At 41.6% G+C, this 17,855-nt stretch overlaps 2 long non-coding RNA genes across 8 annotated transcripts; one reads left to right on the forward strand and one right to left on the reverse strand.

Moving 5' to 3' along the window:
* Nucleotides 1-1,278: 1,278 nt before the first annotated feature.
* LOC307025511 lies at nucleotides 1,279-2,036 on the reverse strand. The gene is made up of 2 exons (XR_013804181.1): nucleotides 1,880-2,036; nucleotides 1,279-1,410 (listed from the first exon to the last, which is right to left on the reverse strand). It is a non-coding gene; the product is annotated as an uncharacterized lncRNA (long non-coding RNA).
* A 1,942-nt stretch (nucleotides 2,037-3,978) lies between these two features.
* LOC307024463 lies at nucleotides 3,979-6,436 on the forward strand. Of its 7 annotated transcripts, none has more exons than XR_013803897.1 (5): nucleotides 3,979-4,125; nucleotides 4,516-4,932; nucleotides 5,109-5,232; nucleotides 5,412-5,861; nucleotides 6,305-6,436. It is a non-coding gene; the product is annotated as an uncharacterized lncRNA (long non-coding RNA). The 7 variants fall into 7 exon arrangements; XR_013803898.1 differs by having other exon boundaries at nucleotides 4,516-4,576; nucleotides 4,659-4,932; nucleotides 5,412-6,436; XR_013803899.1 differs by having other exon boundaries at nucleotides 4,516-4,576; nucleotides 4,677-4,932; nucleotides 5,412-6,436.
* The last annotated feature ends 11,419 nt before the right edge of the window (nucleotides 6,437-17,855 follow it).

Below are 17,855 nucleotides of genomic sequence, written 5' to 3' on the forward strand. Positions count from 1 at the left end.
TCATAAATCTAATCGATAGATTTATGATTCGAAAATTATAAAAGTAGGGTTGACATGTGGATATTATCCGGCTGAACAAAACGTGCATTTATCTAAAAGGTACGTTTCCCACAGATCTTATTTTGAGCTATTTTCTAAAATCCTATGGAGAAATCTCATTGCTATTTGGGACGCGTCTCTCTCCTCCTCTTCACACAACCGCACTTTTCGCGGCACACGTACTTACAGCCAATCAGCTCTGAATTATGTGTGATGACGTATGGTGGGGATGGCAGCACCAGCGCCATATAGATAGAAGAGTTACGACAGCGGAAGTCCAAAAACGGTTATCGTCACGTGGTTCATGCAGACGAGGATCGTTCCCCGGAAGTTCATGGCGGGCAATGTGAATGCATTGATAACAGGAGATAGAACTACGATTTTTGGTAATTATTAGTGAATAAAGGTTTTGATTTACAATATTTATACAACAAATAGATATGTGTATGTATTTACATCAATATGTTTTTAAAAATAAAATAGAATTTGCTAATATTAATTGATAATATTAGGATTAGTGTGAACAACTAGTTTACATGTTAGGCTAACAGTGCCTTGGTTAAAGAGCCTGTTGCGGTTTATTTATAGCTTTTAATTCTTTAAAACCAATATTATCTTCTTAAACTTGTATGGTAGTCAGGAGCATCACTTTCTAATGTTTATTGATATATTTAGAGGGAGGGGATCCAAAGGAAAGCTTCAAAATTCAGATTAAATTCATTTCTACCATTTTCTTAAATTCATGGTTGTTTCAGTAATCCCATGGTAATTGAGGACACAAGTTATCTAAATGACTAATGTCATCTTTATGGCTTTCAGAAAGGACAGGAGACCGACAGGTGACTATCAAAGGACTAGCAGCAGCAGCAGCAGCAGCATGATGATGATGATGATGTTAAATGTGTTGTTTTAGGAAAATCCATTGCAAATACATGGAATTCAATAAACATTGAATAGCATATCATGCAGTTTGTCTGTGCCTTTTCCTCCGTGTTGTCCTGGTTTGCTGTGCTGCCTCCTAGTCGCCACCATGGTTTGCTGTGCTGCCTGGGGATGCTCAAATCACTCCGAGAAAGGAGTACGAATGTACGGCTTCCCCACTGACACAGAGCGGAGAAAAAAATGGCTGGCTCAAGTCAGCAGTAGCAATTTCACGACCAACAGCAAAAAATATGTGAAGTTATTATATACAAACACTGCATTTGCACTTTTTCACAAAACGAAAACTACACCATTGGGAAAGCTTAATGTTTTGTTTAATACAAAAAAACAGGGAAAGGCTTGAAAAACACAGAGTTGAGACTCAGGGTGCAGGGTGAGGGTCTCAATGCAGGTATTCAGGCTCCATTGAATCCCCCTCTGGTTCTTGTGCTGAAAGAGGGAGTAACAGACAGGAGAAAGGGTTATACACACCTATATAGCACACCTATTGGATGGGAAATTGCCTTGGGGAGATAAGGTGTGGTCTTTGTTCCCAACTGAAGTTATGGAACTTTATTATTTGTGAGTTTAACAAAGTATGACAAATGGCATCAGTAACAGATGTGAAATGAATTTCTATAAAGTTGTCTCACATTCTTGGTCATATTTTATATACAGTATGTAATGAGTATAACATGTCCAGTAAGTATAAAGTGTTTCCTAATACTGTGTATTCAACCACTATGGTATAGTGTATGCCGGTACTATGGTATGGTATCCTAGCTTAATCTGTTATCTGTAAAGGTTCCCTAAATCTAGTAATTTAGGGATAATCCACTGACATCCTTTAATACACATGTTAATTTGAATCAGATGTACTGATAATATCCGCAATATAAATCTTTAAACTTCTTCTTACCTTTAAAAGTCCGTCACGAACGGGCTATTATGCTGCAACTCTACAGCTCTGTTAGCCTTGGCGCTAACTTCCGGGGAACGATTGAGAGGCTCCACGATCCGCCATTGCTGTAAAAAAGTGGTCCATTGGAGTGAACGGAGATGACATAACTCTCAGTCTATATGGCGCTGGGCAGCACTATGCCCCTATAGAGAGGCGAAGTCCCTCCCCTTCCGGGAGCTTCCATGGTACCCCGGAAGCGGAAAATTATACATTGAAGTCAATGGAGAGAGAAAAGTTATCTTTTGATCCCGTTTAAATTGTGCCACGAATGACACATATGATGTTTGTCAATCTTAAACAATAATTTACATGTAAAAAAAAGTCACAGTTTGTCGTAAAACTGTTGAAATATAAGACTATGAAAAATACGCAACTAGAAAGACTACAAATCCCAAATGCATTCTGGGTTGCGTAAGTGATGTCATAGGCGATAATCCTCCAAGACTGGGGTTGCGTTCCAATAGTCCATTTAGTTTAGGAACCTTCCTAACCAAGTTAAATGACCCGGAAGTACGTCAGTGGCAGCCATGATAAGTGCCGTTGCAATTCTCCAAATGAAAGGAAAGGAGGTTTCAAACTTCCTTTATAACCTCCTTTAGCTTAGGAACCACTGGACCTCCCTAACCGAATGGAGAGGAGAAAATGCTGCCCCACAATGCCTTGCAGCCGCAGCATTTGCGTCACACAACAGTCGGACGTTCACGGAAACAAATGATTATGACGGAGAAATTATATCATGAAAGTTACGGTGCTTATTAAGCATTTTAAAACGTATGTGGTAAGTTGCCAAAGTGCTTTGTTTTGAACGTTCATCAGTATTATAATCAAAAAGAGAAATATTAACGTTAGTTTTTACTGATATGATCAAATAAAGTCAACATTTCACTGAGCTGTGTGGGGTTTGTTCAACTTTTAAAAGATGTTTGAATGGTGATGTACACAGTGATAGGTGTTAAGGACTAACGTTTATAATAAATACATTTGTATTGATTTTAAGATATTTTCATACAATCATAAGTAATGGGATCATTTGTATAAATGTGGAGCGGAGGGAGAGGGTGACGAGCATAAATTTAACTTTCCTTTTTTATTTCAATTACAACTTTGGTCATGAAGAATATGTTTCTCTGTTGTCCACGTTCATAAAGCATAAAACAACAGCACCAGAGCACGGCACGAGTCTCTAGATGAGTTTACAGTAGTCCCTCGTTCTTATTAAAGATCCATGTTGTAGTCCGCGGTATAGAACACTGTAGTTTCCATAGTTTCACCACAGCAGCAGACGCACACAATGACGTCCGCTGGCGCATCATAAACACGTTAGATAGTGAAAGTGCATTCGGATTCTCTAAAGTACCGCATTCTCTTCTCCTAAGTCCTTTTGAATTATCCTATCCACTATCCCTTAACCCTGTGACGTTTCACTCAGAGGTCAAGGAATAGGAGATAGGGTTAGAATTTAGGAGCTGATTTTTGGATTATCGGAACGCAACCTGGTTATGGCTAGAAAGGATCCGTCTAGTGTAAATATGACGTCACGTTCTCGTTGTAACTCTCGTTGTAATCGTAGCGTCTCGGAAACACATCTACAGCAGTAACATGATGCAACATACACATTAATGCAGCAGCAATATTAATAGAGAAACATCAGACATAATAGTAAAACACTGCAAGGGAACATTTTATTGCACCAGGAGCTATCTTGGGACTTTTACTGCGACACCGTTGACTTGCCTGTGAATAAAAAATAAACCATAGTGTTGGTGATCTACAGTGCTGTTGTCATTCTTCTTTGAACACCAGCAAGACCGCTAACACCCTATTTCAACAATCACACTCCCTGTCATTGACATAATTAATAGATAGTTTAGCTTCTCGCCATCATTTGCTGTGGCCAACTGATGTTAACGATCGTAACTGAAAGGCTGCCTGCCAAACGTAAACATTCAGCCACGTGACATTCAGCCAAACTCTCGCGAGAGTTTTACACAAGACGGATCCTTTCTAGCCATAACCTCCAAGAGTGGTTGCGACCAGCGCCGTATAGACTGAGAGTTACGTCATCTCCGTTCACTCCAATGGACCACTTTTTTACAGCAATGGCGGATCGTGGAGCCTCTCAATCGTTCCCCGGAAGTTAGCGCCAAGGCTAGCAGAGCTATAGAGTTGCAGCATAATAGACCGTTCGTGACGGACTTTTAAAGGTAAGAAGAAGTTTAAAGATTTATATTGCGGATATTATCAGTACATCTGATTCAAATTAACATGTGTATTAAAGGATGTCAGTGGATTATCCCTAAATTACTAGATTTAGGGAACGTTTACAGATAACAGATAAAGCTAGGATTCCTGATCAAGTTAGCAACACACGTTGAACAGCCTTTTAATTGTAAATTCCGTTCTCTTAATGTCATTTCGTCCAACGTTGTTGAATTAGAGAAGAGGGGCTTCTAAAAGGGATTGTATGCGGGGGTGGAGGGAGTTAAATATTAGATAAATATAACTTTGGTGCGTGTAAGAGTGAGTGTTTTTAGCAGAGCCATATTGTGTCCTTGTGATTATGTTGATTATTACCTGTCTGTATAATGTTGCAGCTCAGCTGATTTTGGATTGATGGCAAAGGGAGAGGGACTTAAGTGAGAGTGAAAACACAAGGTAAGTTTAATACTACTGTTTTATATAAGTAAGCATACTAAACATGTATTCTATCACTGTATTATATAAGTAATCTTGTTAGTAACCTACTGTATGGCAGGTGGAGGGGCAGTGATGTTACAGGTGGAGGAGCAAAACTGCAAGACTGCAAACTCACAAGACAGAGAAATCAAAGTTTGTTCTCCAGAGAAGAGGTTGATTTCACTTCATTTATTTCATATTTTCTAAAGATGTGGAAATGGCAACAAAAAAAAACTTGAGAGCTGCAACCAAGACAACTGTAACAACATGAGTAGAGAGCCACCAAGGTTTTTCAAGCCCCTCTCTTACTCCATTTTGCCAACCCAAATGTCCAGGTACATGACGGGACACCTTGCTTGTTTTTGTTGTTTGCGCTCCTCTGGCTGGGTGCTGGCAGGTGGAGGGCAGTGATGTTACAGGTGGAGGGGCAGTGATGTTACGGGTGGAGGGGCATTGATGTTAGCTGTTACACACCAGGCTCAAACTTAACACATTGCATCCTTCTTTGCAGTGTCCTTAATCCTGGAAGGGGAATCCGCAATTCCTGCAGAGTTTTGTAACCCGTTGGTCCGCACGCAAAGCGAATTTTTAAAGCCTTCTTAATTGTCTCATTGCTCCATTTCATCCCCTTTGTGGTGAGTCTGCCTAATGCCTTAAGTTGGTCTTTTTAAAACGTTTTCTTATATTTGTTGTCCCTAATTTTCATTGTTTTCTTGAGAGCTGCATTTTCCTTCCTGATTTTTCTTAGTGCAGACTTTGCTTTTTTGGTGATTCCTTCTTGGCTCTTTAATTTTCTCTTTAATTTTTTTAATAGATCTGTTTGACTGGCTGCTGGTTCCCTCGTATGCTGACTGGCTGCTGGTTCCCTTGTATGCTGACTGGCTGCTGGTTCCCTCGTATGCTGACTGGCTGCTGGCTGAGTTGGTGGTGTCCACCCTCCCTGTCTCTCCTCACTAGCCATGTCCTCTCTTTCTTCACCCTCACTTTCCTTTCTCTCAGTCTCCTTATCCCTTCTTCCCTCAATCTTTAAGACTAATGTAAATAGAAGACATGGCACTGTAGATTTTCGAACATTTAAAATATTATACCACTTAAAAATAAGAAATATGACTTTTGTTACTAAGAGTTCATACTTATTGTACCTGTGTCACCTTTCACACTATAGCTGTGATCATGAGCTATGGGCTTTGTAGATACAGGTCCCGGGGTGAATCGTGGTGCAGGGGCCCTTCTCTTTTTGACCACAGGGCGATGCACGAAGATGGTGGGTATAGCCTCTGCTCTCAGCCTAGTCTTGCCCTTTTTTGTCTTGACAAACTGGTCTGCATCAAAATGTGCCTGCGGAGTGACTTGAGGTTACTTCACACACAAAACAACTCAGTTTTGTCTGCCCACATACATATTCCATAGTGGTTGAATACACAGTATTAGGAAACACTTTATACTTACTGGACATGTTATACTCATTACATACTTTATATAAAATATGAACAAGAATGTGAGACAACTTTATAGAAAATTCATATCACATCTGTTACTGATGCCATTTGTCATACTTTGTTAGACTCACAAATAATAAAGTTCCATAACTTCAGTTGGGAACAAAGACCACATCTTATCTCCCCAAGGCAATTTCCCATCCAATAGGTGTGCTATATACAGTAGGTGTGTATAACCCTTTCTCCTGTCTGTTACTCCCTCTTTCAGCACAAGAACCAGAGGGGGATTCAATGGAGCCTGAATACCTGCATTGAGACCCTCACCCTGCACCCTGAGTCTCAACTCTGTGTTTTTCAAGCCTTTCCCTGTTTTTTTGTATTAAACAAAACATTAAGCTTTCCCAATGGTGTAGTTTTCGTTTTGTGAAAAAGTGCAAATGCAGTGTTTGTATATAATATCCTCACATATTTTTTTGCTGTTGGTCGTGAAATTGCTCCTGCTGACTTGAGCCAGCCATTTTTTCCTCCGCTCTGTGTCAGTGGGGAAGCCGTACATTCGTACTCCTTTCTCGGAGTGATTTGAGCATCCCCAGGCAGCACAGCAAACCATGGTGGCGACTAGGAGGCAGCACACAAACCAGGACAACATGGAGGAAAAGGCACAGACAAACTGCATGATATGCTATTCAATGTTTATTGAATTCCATGTATTTGCAATGGATGTTCCTAAAACAACACATTTAACATCATCATCATCATGCTGCTGCTGCTGCTGCTGCTAGTCCTTTGATAGTCACCTGTCGGTCTCCTGTCCTTTCTGAAAGCCATAAAGATGACATTAGTCATTTAGATAACTTGTGTCCTCAATTACCATGGGATTACTGAAACTACCATGAATTTAAGAAAATGGTAGAAATTAATCTAATCTGAATTTTGAAGCATTCCTTTAGATCCCCTCCCTCTAAATATATCAATAAACATTAGAAAGTGATGCTCCTCCTGACTACCATACAAGTTTAAGAAGATAATATTGGTTTTAAAGAATTCAAAGCTATAAACAGCAACAGGCTCTTTAACCAAGGCACTGTTAGCCTAACATGTAAACTAGTTGTTCACACTAATCCTAATATTATCACTTAATATTAGCAAATTCTATTTTATTTTTTAAAACATATTGATGTAAATACATACACATATCGATTTGTTTTATAAATATTGCAAATCAAAACCTTTATTCACTAATAATTACCAAAAATCGTAGTTCTATCTCCTGTTATCAATGCATTCACATTGCCTGCCATGAACTTCCGGGGAACGATCCTCGTCTGCATGAACCACGTGACGATAACCGTTTTTGGACTTCCGCTGTCGTAACTCTTCTATCTATACGGCGCTGGTTGCGACCATAGGTTGCGACTCGCAAAGCAAAGAAGAAGATCTCGCAATTAAAGCAAAGAAAAGAAGAAGACTGATTTATTCCCTCCAATAAATATAAGAGATTGCTCCAATAAATTCACTTTTAAAAGATGCCTGTGTGTCAATGTATTGTATGACATGAAGTTGTGCTTCATTCTGAGTCAATAATAAATTCATTCTGCCTTCAACTGCAAAATTATTGTGGACTGCACCGACATCCAAAGCTGACATACTCAACATACAGCTGTGCTCTTAAGTTTACATGAAGAATTTGTGAAATATTGGTAATAACAGGTTTAAATGATTATTAGTAATTAATTATATAATTGTCTCATTGTAGACGAGCAGACAGGGAGCCAGATGAGAAAAGCAGAATATGCAGCTGCCATTTTCCACATGGGAAAGAGAAAGGGCCAAGTGTATTTGAGTGGAAATCCCAAATACGAAAAATAAAATTATGCAATTTACAGATATGTATACAAATATATATATCCTATATACACCATGTAAATGATGGTGTATGATGTAGAAGGAAGTGTGGTATAACAAGTAAATATAGAGTTACATACAGATCCATGTTGCAGCAAAAGATGGAATAACTAAGAAGCACACAGTATAATAATAATTACATGCAACAATTGAATAACTGCTCAGCATCTCCACCACAATCCCAATCTACTGTGTCCTGTTTTCCTCCCCTTTGCATAACACCCCATCACACATACAAAACACAACGCAGAGTCCGAGGGTGTTAAGAGTATGTTTATTTAAATGTCCTCCTCTCTACTGGCCAACACAGGGAGCATATGCTGGGTGTAGAATTGTTCCAGGAGGAGGAGATTTCCATGCCATGCAGGGTCTTTGGGGATGCGGATGATGATGATTGCCTCCTTCGTGGTCCACAGTAGCAGAGACTCCGGTCTGTGATGTGCAGCTGTTATATAATATACAATACATTTTTGAAAAACATTTGATCAACAAAAAAGGATTTGGTCAGGATCTAGAGTCAGTGTGTAGTTTATTAATTAATCAATGCTCTCTACATTAGGAAAACACATACCAGTGTACCAGAGGGAGTCACACACAGCTGTGCCTAGATAACCAAACAAATTGACAAGATAACCAAAATCCTTGAATCTACACACAGCAAATAAACTCAAATGACACAACGAGATGTAAAAGGAGATCACAAATAAAGTATAGTCGATATAAAACTGGCCGCTTCAATCACTGTGGTCAAGCCAGCCGTCTTTCACTTAGCGTGGTCGAACCAGCCGCCCCTGTATTTCGAGTGCCCGATTAGTTACAGGTTTACGGTAATGCAATAAAACAACTCTGGGAAGCTGGAATTCAAAGTAAAGGATGGCATGTGGTTCATTTCTATTATTTGCGATTGAGGAACAGGGTAATTTATGAGAATAATTTTAGGACTTATTGCTTCATAAACTTGTTGCACAAATACTATTAACTACTTTTACTGTGTACTTTTTGAGAATGGCAAAATTCCCTCCAGAGAACAAGAAGGAGCATTTTTGTCTAACTTTGACGTGAGATAAAAAACATTTCTTCCATAAGTAGTTTATGAAACTGCTATGTTTGTACTTAATACTTCTAGGACTACTTGCAAACATAATATGAACTACTTTTACTGTGTACTTTTTCAGTAATTTGAGTTTCAAAGTCCCCCCCAGAGAACAAGAAGGAGCATTTTCGTCTAACTTTGATGTGGGATAAAAAACATTTCTTCCATAAGTAGTTTATGAGTCTGCCATGTTTGTACTTAATACTTCTTAGACTACTTGCACAAATAATATGAACTACTTTTACTGTGTACTTTTTGAGTAATTTGAGTTTTAAAGTCCTCTCCAGACAACAAGAATGAGCATTTTTTTCAACTTTAATGTGGTCTAAAAAACATTTCTTCCATAAGTAGTTTATGAAACTGCCATGTTTGTACTTAATACTTCTTAGACTACTTGCAAACATAATATGAACTACTTTTACTGTGTACTTTTTCAGTAATTTGAGTGTCAAAGTCCTCTCCAGAGAACAAGAATGAGCATTTTTGTCAACTTTAATGTGGTCTAAAAAACATTTCTTCCATAAGTAGTTTATGAAACTGCCATGTTTGTACTTAATACTTCTTAGACTTCACAGCCTCTCTGAAGAACCAGCACCTTACCGTGGTAGAGAGGTTTGTGTGCCCTGATGAACCTGGGGGCTGTGTTGTCTGGAACCTTGTGTTCCTGCTAGGGTCTCCCATGGCAAATTGGTCTCAGGCAAGGGGCCAGACTAAGATTGGCTCACAAGACCTCATGAAAGACGACACACGAAGTGAGGATACCCGGCTCGGAGGAAGCCCGGGGTTCCCTTCTGGAGCCAGGCCCAGAAGGAGGACTCGTCGGCGAGCGTCTGGTGGCCGGGCTTGCCACGGAGCCCGGCCGGGCACATCCCGAAAAGGCGACGTGGGCAACACCTCCGCTTCTCCGTCCCGCGGGCCCACCACCTACGGGAAACAGCGATGGGGTCGGGTGCGCTGCCAGAAGGGTGGCAGTGAAGGCAGAGGGTCTCGACGGACCAGACCCGGGCGACAGAAGCTGGCTTTGGGGACGTGGACGTGGGGGGGAAGGAGTCGGAGCTTGTGCGGGAGGTGGAGCGTTACCAGTTGGATCTGGTTGGGCTCACCTCTACGAACAGCGTCGGCTCTGGAACCTTACTTCTGGATAGGAGTTGGACTCTATTCTTCTCCGGAGTTGCTCAAGGTGTGAGACGCCGGGCGGGTGTGGGGATACTCACAAGTCCCCGGTTGGGTGCTTCGTTGTTGGAGTCTACCCCAGTGGACGAGAGGGTTGCCTCTCTACGCCTGCGGGTTATGGGGGGGAAAACTCTGACTGTTGTGTGTGCTTATGCACCCAACAGCAGTTCAGAGTATACGGCCTTCTTGGAGACCCTGGAAAGAGTCCTGTATGGGACTCCTGAAGGGGACTCTTTAATCTTGCTGGGAGACTTCAACGCACATGTGGGCAATGATGGAGACACTTGGAGGGGAGTGATTGGGAGGAACGGCCCCCCTGATCTGAACCGGAGTGGTGGTTTGTTACTGGACTTCTGTGCTAGTCATGGATTGGCCATAACAAACACCATGTTCGAACATAAGGATGCTCATATGTGTACATGGTACCAGAGCACCCTAGGCAGAAGGTCCATGATCGATTTCGTTATTGTATCATCGGACCTGAGGCCGTATGTTTTGGACACTCGGGTAAAGAGAGGGGCGGAGTTGTCAACTGATCACCATCTGGTGGTGAGTTGGCTCGAGTGGCCGGGGAAGCCTCTGGATAGACCTGGTAAGCCCAAACGTGTAGTTTGGGTGAACTGGGAACGTCTGGAGGAGGCCCAAGTTCAGGAGGCCTTCAACTCACACCTCCGACGGAGCTTTTCGGGCATTCCTGTGGAGGTTGGGGACATTTAACCAGAGTGGTCGGTGTTCAAAGCCTCTATTGCCGAAGCCGTGGCGGGGAGCTGTGGTCTCAAGGTCCTAGGTGCCTCAAGGGGCGGTAACCCTCGAACCTCCTGGTGGACACCGGTGGTCAGGGAAGCCGTCCCACTGAAGAAGAAGGCCTTCAGGGATTTGTTATCCCGGGGGACTCCCGAGGCAGTTGCAAGGTACCGACAGGCCCGAAGGGCAGCAGCCTCAGCCGTGGCCAAGGCAAAGCAGCGGGTGTGGGAGAAGTTCGGAGAAGACATGGAAAAGGACTTTAGGGCGGCACCAAAGTTGTTCTGGAAAACTGTCCGACACCTCAGGAGGGGGAAGCAGGGAACCATCCAAGCTGTGTACAGTAAGGATGGGACGTTATTGACCTCAACTGATGGAGTGTTAGGGCGTTGGAAGGAACACTTTGAGGAACTCCTGAACCCGACAACTCCGCCCTCTATGTTAGAGGCAGAGCTGGAGTGTGACGGGGGATCGACACCAATCTCCCGGGGGGAGGTCACTGAGGTCGTCAATTAACTTCACAGTGGCAAAGCCCCGGGGGTGGATTAGATCCGCCCAGAAATGCTGAAGGCTCTGGGTGTTGAGGGACTGTCATGGTTGACACGTCTCATCAACGTTGCGTGGAAGTCGGAAACAGTACCGAAGGAGTGGCAGACCGGGGTGGTGGTTCCCCTTTTTAAAAAGGGGGATCAGAGGGTGTGTGCCAATTACAGAGGCATCACACTACTCAGCGTCCCCGGGAAAGTTTACTCTAAGGTACTCGAAAGGAGGGTCAGGCCGATTGTCGAACCTCAGATTGAGGAGGAACAATGCGGATTCCGTCCTGGTCGTGGAACGATGGATCAGCTTTTTACTCTCGCAAGGATCCTGGAGGGGACCTGGGAGTACGCTTATCCAGTCTACATGTGTTTTGTAGACTTGGAGAAGGCGTATGACCGGGTTCCCAGCGAGTTACTGTGGGAGGTGCTGCGGGAGTATGGGGTGAGGGGGTCTCTACTCAGGGCCATCCAATCTCTGTACTCCCAAAGCGAGAGCTGTGTCCGGCTCCTCGGCAGTAAGTCGGACCCATTTCAGGTGAGGGTTAGCCTCTGCCAAGGCTGCGCTTTGTCACCAATCCTGTTTGTAATATACATGGATCGGATTTCGAGGCGTAGTCGTGGGGGAGGGGGTCTGCAGTTCGGTGGACTAAGGATTGCACCACTACTTTTTGCAGATGATGTGGTCCTGATGGCTTCATCGGTCTGCGAACTTCAGCACTCACTGGATCGGTTCGCAACCGAGTGTGAAGCGGCTGGGATGAGGATCAGCACCTCCAAATCTGAGGCCATGGTTCTCAGTAGGAAACCGATGGACTGTCCACTCCAAGTAGGGAATGAGTCCTTACCCCCAAGTGAAAGAGTTCAAGTATCTCGGGGTCTTGTTCTCGAGTGAGGGAACAATGGAGCGTGAGATGGGTCGGAGAATCGGAGCAGCGGGAGCGGTACTGCAGTCGCTTTACCACACCGTTGTGACGAAAAGGTAGCTGAGCCAGAAGACAAAGCTCTCTGTCTACCGCGCCATTTTCGTTCCTACCCTCACCTATGGTAATGAAGGATGGGTCATGACCGAAAGAACGAGATTGCGGGTACAAGCGGCCGAGATGGGTTTTCTCCGCAAGGTGGCTGTTGTCTCCCTTAGGGATAAGGTGAGAAGTTCGGTCATCCGGGAGGGATTCGGAGTTGAACCGCTCCTCCTTCGCGTCGAAAGGAGCCAGTTGAGGTGGTTCGGGCACCTAGTTAGGATGCCACCAGGGCGCCTCCCTAGGGAGGTGTTCCAGGCACGTCCAGCTGGGAAGAGACCAAGGGGTAGACCTAGGACCAGGTGGAGGGATTACATCTCTTCGCTGGCCTGGGAGCGCCTTGGGATCCCCCAGTCAGAGCTGGTTGATGTGGCCAGGGAAAAAAAAAAGGTTTGGGGCTCTCTGCTGGAACTGCTACCTCCGCGACCCGACCACGGATAAGCGGGAGAAGATGGAAGTATGGATGGACTTCTTAGACTACTTGCACAAATAATATGAATTACTTTTACTGTGTACTTTTTGAGTAATTTGAGTTTCAAAGTCCCCTCCAGACAACAAGAAGGAGCATTTTCGTCTAACTTTGATGTGGTCTACAAAACATTTCTTCCATAAGTAGTTTATGAAACTGCCATGTTTGTATTTAGTACTTCTTAGACTACTTGCAAACATAATATGAACTACTTTTACTGTGTACTTTTTCAGTATTTTTAGTTTCAATGTCCTCTCCAGAGAACAAGAATGAGTATTTTTGTCAACTTTAATGTGATCTAAAAAAAAATCTTCCATAAGTAGTTTATGAGTCTGCCATGTTTGTACTTAGTACTTCTTAGACTACTTGCAAACATAACATGAACTACTTTTACTGTGTACTTTTTGAGTAATTTTAGTTGAAATGTCCTCTCCAGAGAACAAGAATGAGCATTTTTGTCAACTTTAATGTGGTCATACTTGTTCACTGGAGGGGACTTTGAAACTCAAATTACTGAAAAAGTACACAGTAAAAGTAATTCATATTATTTTTACAAGTAGTCTAAGAAGTATTAAGTACAAACATGGCCGTTTCATAAACTACTTATGAAAGAACTGTTTTTTATCCCACATCAAAGTTAGACGAAAATGCTCAATCTTTGTTCTCTGGAGGGGACTTTGAAACTCAAATTACTCAAAAAGAACACAGTAAAAGTAGTTCATATTATTTGTGCAAGTAGTCTAAGAAGAATTAAGTACAAACATGGCAGACTCATAAACTACTTATGGAAGAAATATTTTTTAGACCACATTAAATTTGACAAAAATCTTTATTCTTGTTCTCTGGAGAGGACTTTGAAACTCAAATTACTGAAAAAGTACACAGTAAAAGTAGTTCATATTATGTTTGCAAGTAGTCTAAGAAGTACTAAGTACAAAAATGGCAGAATCATAAACTACTTATGGAAGAAATGTTTTTTAAACCACATTAAAGTTGACAAAAATGCTCATTCTTGTTCTCTGGAGGGGACTTTGAAACTCAAATTACTCAAAAGGTACACAGTAAAAGTAGTTCATGTTATTTGTGCAAGTAGTCTAAGAAGTACTAAGTACAAACATGGCAGACTCATAAACTACATATGGAAGAAATGTTTTTTATCCCACATCAAAGTTAGACGAAAATGCTCAATCTTTTTTCTCTGGAGAGGACTTTGAAACTCAAATGACTGAAAAAGTACACAGTAAAAGTAGTTCATATTATGTTTGCAAGTAGTCTAAGAAGTACTGAGTACAAAAATGGCAGTTTCATAAACTACTTATGGAAGAAATGTTTTTTAGACCACATTAAAGTTGACAAAAATGCTCATTTTTGTTCTCTGGAGAGGACTTTGAAACTCAAATTACTGAAAAAGTACACAGTAAAAGTAGTTCATATTATGTTTGCAAGTAGTCTAAGAAGTACTGAGTACAAAAATGGCAGTTTCATAAACTACTTATGGAAGAAATGTTTTTTAGACCACATTAAAGTTGACAAAAATGCTCATTTTTGTTCTCTGGAGAGGACTTTGAAACTCAAATTACTGAAAAAGTACTGTTAGAAATTAAAATCAATGTTTTAATGGGGAAATGTAGTTTAAACATGCCGTCAGTTTTAATCCTCTTTTATACTGAAAAACCAGAAATTCTTGTGCACAAGCAGTTAAGCTTTTAAGCTTTTATTCTGAAAATCCTTCATCTCCGGTTAGCATTTAGCATGTGGCTAATATACGATTTCCTGAAGAGGTGAATTTAGTAGCGAAATGATATGGAGTGGTGCAAACCGAAGCCTACTGATTTAACACTACAACTATAGATGTCGAGATACTACCATGCTGAATATTAAATGAAGGTACAGTTTATTTGAATACATTGTTTACAGACGAGAGTAGCATGTGACAACATCCGGAATGACCGGAAACCAAACGAGCCGAGAAGTATTTTTTAGAGTATTGATTACAGCGTTTAGAATGTGTTAAATGAAAAGTGATGAAAGAGAATATGAGGAGAAACGGCGTGTTAAGCATATATTGAATGTGAAAAGAACCTATCCTCTGTTTAAATGCAATAACGGACATTGGAGACGAGGCGAGCCGGCTGGCGGGGAGGAGCCAGCACACCATATATAAACAGCCACGGAGGAGAGATCCAGGCTCTTCTCTTCCCTATCGAGGAGCGGATCACAGCTGTTTGTCTGACTGAACAATATTCTGTCTGTAACACTACCGCGCCTTTTTTAATTAAAGTACCCAATTGAACTTTCACAGAGACTCCATTTAGTCTCCTATTTTAAAGCTTCTCTCCTGGTCGGGAGAATAACGAACACAGTTAACAGTACACAGTAAAAGTAGTTCATATTATTTGTGCAAGTAGTCTAAGAAGTATTAAGTACAAACATGGCAGACTCATAAACTATTTATGGAAGAAATGTTTTTTATCCCACATCAAAGTTAGACGAAAAGGCTCCTTCTTGTTATCTGGAGGCAATTTTGAAACTCAAATTACTGAAAAAGTACACAGTAAAAGTAGTTCATATTATGTTTGCAAGTAGTCCTAGAAGTATTAAGTAAAAACATAGCAGTTTCATAAACTACTTATGGAAGAAGTGTTTTTTATCTCACGTCAAAGTTAGACAAAAATGCTCCTTCTTGTTCTCTGGAGGGAATGTTGCCATTCTCAGAAAGTACACAGTAAAAGTAGTTAATAGTATTTGTGCAACAAGTTTATGAAGCAATAAGTCCTAAAATTATTCTCATAAATTACCCTGTTCCTCAATCGCAAATAATAGAAATGAACCACATGCCATCCTTTACTTTGAAATCCAGCTTCCCAGAGTTGTTTTATTGCATTACCGTAAACCTGTAACTAATCGCGCACTCGAAATACAGGGGCGGCTGGTTTGACCACGCAAAAGTGAAAGACGGCTGGCTTGACCGCAGTTCGAAATGCGGTGGAGCTTTTACGGGCTTCACGTAACGCTCATGTTTGCCTATAAATAGTCAAAGAAACGCCCTTTCATTCATTCATTTTGACTGACTGCATGGAGAAGATCGCAGAAAATGACGACAGAACAGCTAAAAAAAACCATCTCACATCGTGTCAGATTTTGGTTATTTTGGGGAGGTCGAGATAAATCATATTGTTTGGTGGATGCAGTTTGAACCAGAGTAGCAGCATGGAGGTCGGATCGTCACCAAAATAAATAAATAAGGAGAGACAGTAAACCTACTGTAAATAAGTGGTCCGAAAAAGGTTAATGACAAAAAAATACACATAGCCTTCTTCAGGCAGTGTATTTGTACCGGGGACAGGAGACCCCCCCTTGATGAGAAACTGTAAGAAATGATCGGGGGATCCCTCCGGAGTGGAGTCATGACGGCTGGATCTGAATTATGTTTTTGTATTTGGCGGTGTTGAGATATAACATGTATAGTGTATTAATCCATGTATTACTGTGTACCATATTGTTTATGTAAGTAGCTGCGACTACTGTGTTCATTGGTTAGTGCTGTACCACATGATTGTGATGTCACTACCAGGGGTATAAGACCATTGGAAGTCCCGCGCCTCTTCTATCTCTGTCCTCAAGTCTCTTGAGATGTGTTCTTATAATGAATAACGCCGTGATGAATGGCTAAACTTGAACTGCTGAGATTATTCACCTTTCTGCTGCAGGAGACAAAAGGTATACGTCTAAATCTGCTAACAGGCGGTTTGTGTCCCAGCGCAGCGTCTCCACTGCAGCCTGTGCATCTCAACCCCCCTCCGCAGCAACTATATGTCCACCAGTTAAAGGAAATACAACTAATGTGTTGTGTTATATTAGCTGTACAATTTACCACATATGGTGCTCTTAGTTTCCATACCTCCTGTGTTTTACGAGCGACTTATCAAGTCTTGGCAAACGGCATAACACGATTAAACATATATTAAACATATATAAAAGATAAAACCATGCTCGTATCTATAGAGAGGCGAAGTCCCTCCCCTTCCGGGAGCCTCCATGGGACCCCGGAAGCGGAAAATTATACATTGAATTCAATGGAGAGAGAAAACGTATCTTTTGATCCCGTTTGAATTGTGCTACGAATGACACATATGATGTTTGTCAATTTAAAATAACATTTTGCAAGTCAAAAAAATTAAAATGTGTCGTAAAACTGTGAAGTAACACATTTTTTTGTGTTAAGCCGCTCAGTGAACTACATGTCTCTGGTCCCGCACAATACGCGTCACCAACACAAAGATGACCGTCACGTTGGCACGTTTCACCTCATTCTTTCAGAATGAGAATAAAAGTATAAAATTAGGTGAAAATCACTACAAGTCTGGGCACGTTGAGAGCTGTACATACACGAAAGGGGAGTTAGTCGGTTCTGTAAGAGCCAGCATGCGGGACCGGCTTTACAAGGTTTCGGTGAGTAATATGAGTGCAATGTTTAAGGTTAATGTCAGTCAATAAGGAGGAGAATGAAAAAGAAGATGATGAACCACAGACCCGGCATATAATGACTGCAGTGTGCAGGGCTGTGTTAATTTATGTTACTGTTATCAATAGCATTAGTTGACTGAGAAAACCATCAAGAAAAAAAGTTTAGCGATGTTACGAGTCGACTAGCATAATATGAACCACGGCTGTGATTGACAACCTGGACAGCCAGTCAGAAGCTAGAATGCCAACCTAGAGAGCCAATCAGAACCTAGAACGTGTGTACTGTATACGGGTGTGTATGCTGTGGATAACATTAGTGTTCACAAGAACAAGGTACACTCCCGTGTTTTGTTTTGGTTGCTCTTCAGATTGAAGCGGACAGTTTTATATCGACTATATGTGTGATCTCCTTT

The sequence above is a fragment of the Notothenia rossii genome (genome assembly GCF_949606895.1).
Source record: "Notothenia rossii genome assembly, chromosome: 11".
Classification (NCBI taxonomy): Eukaryota; Metazoa; Chordata; class Actinopteri; order Perciformes; family Nototheniidae; genus Notothenia; species Notothenia rossii.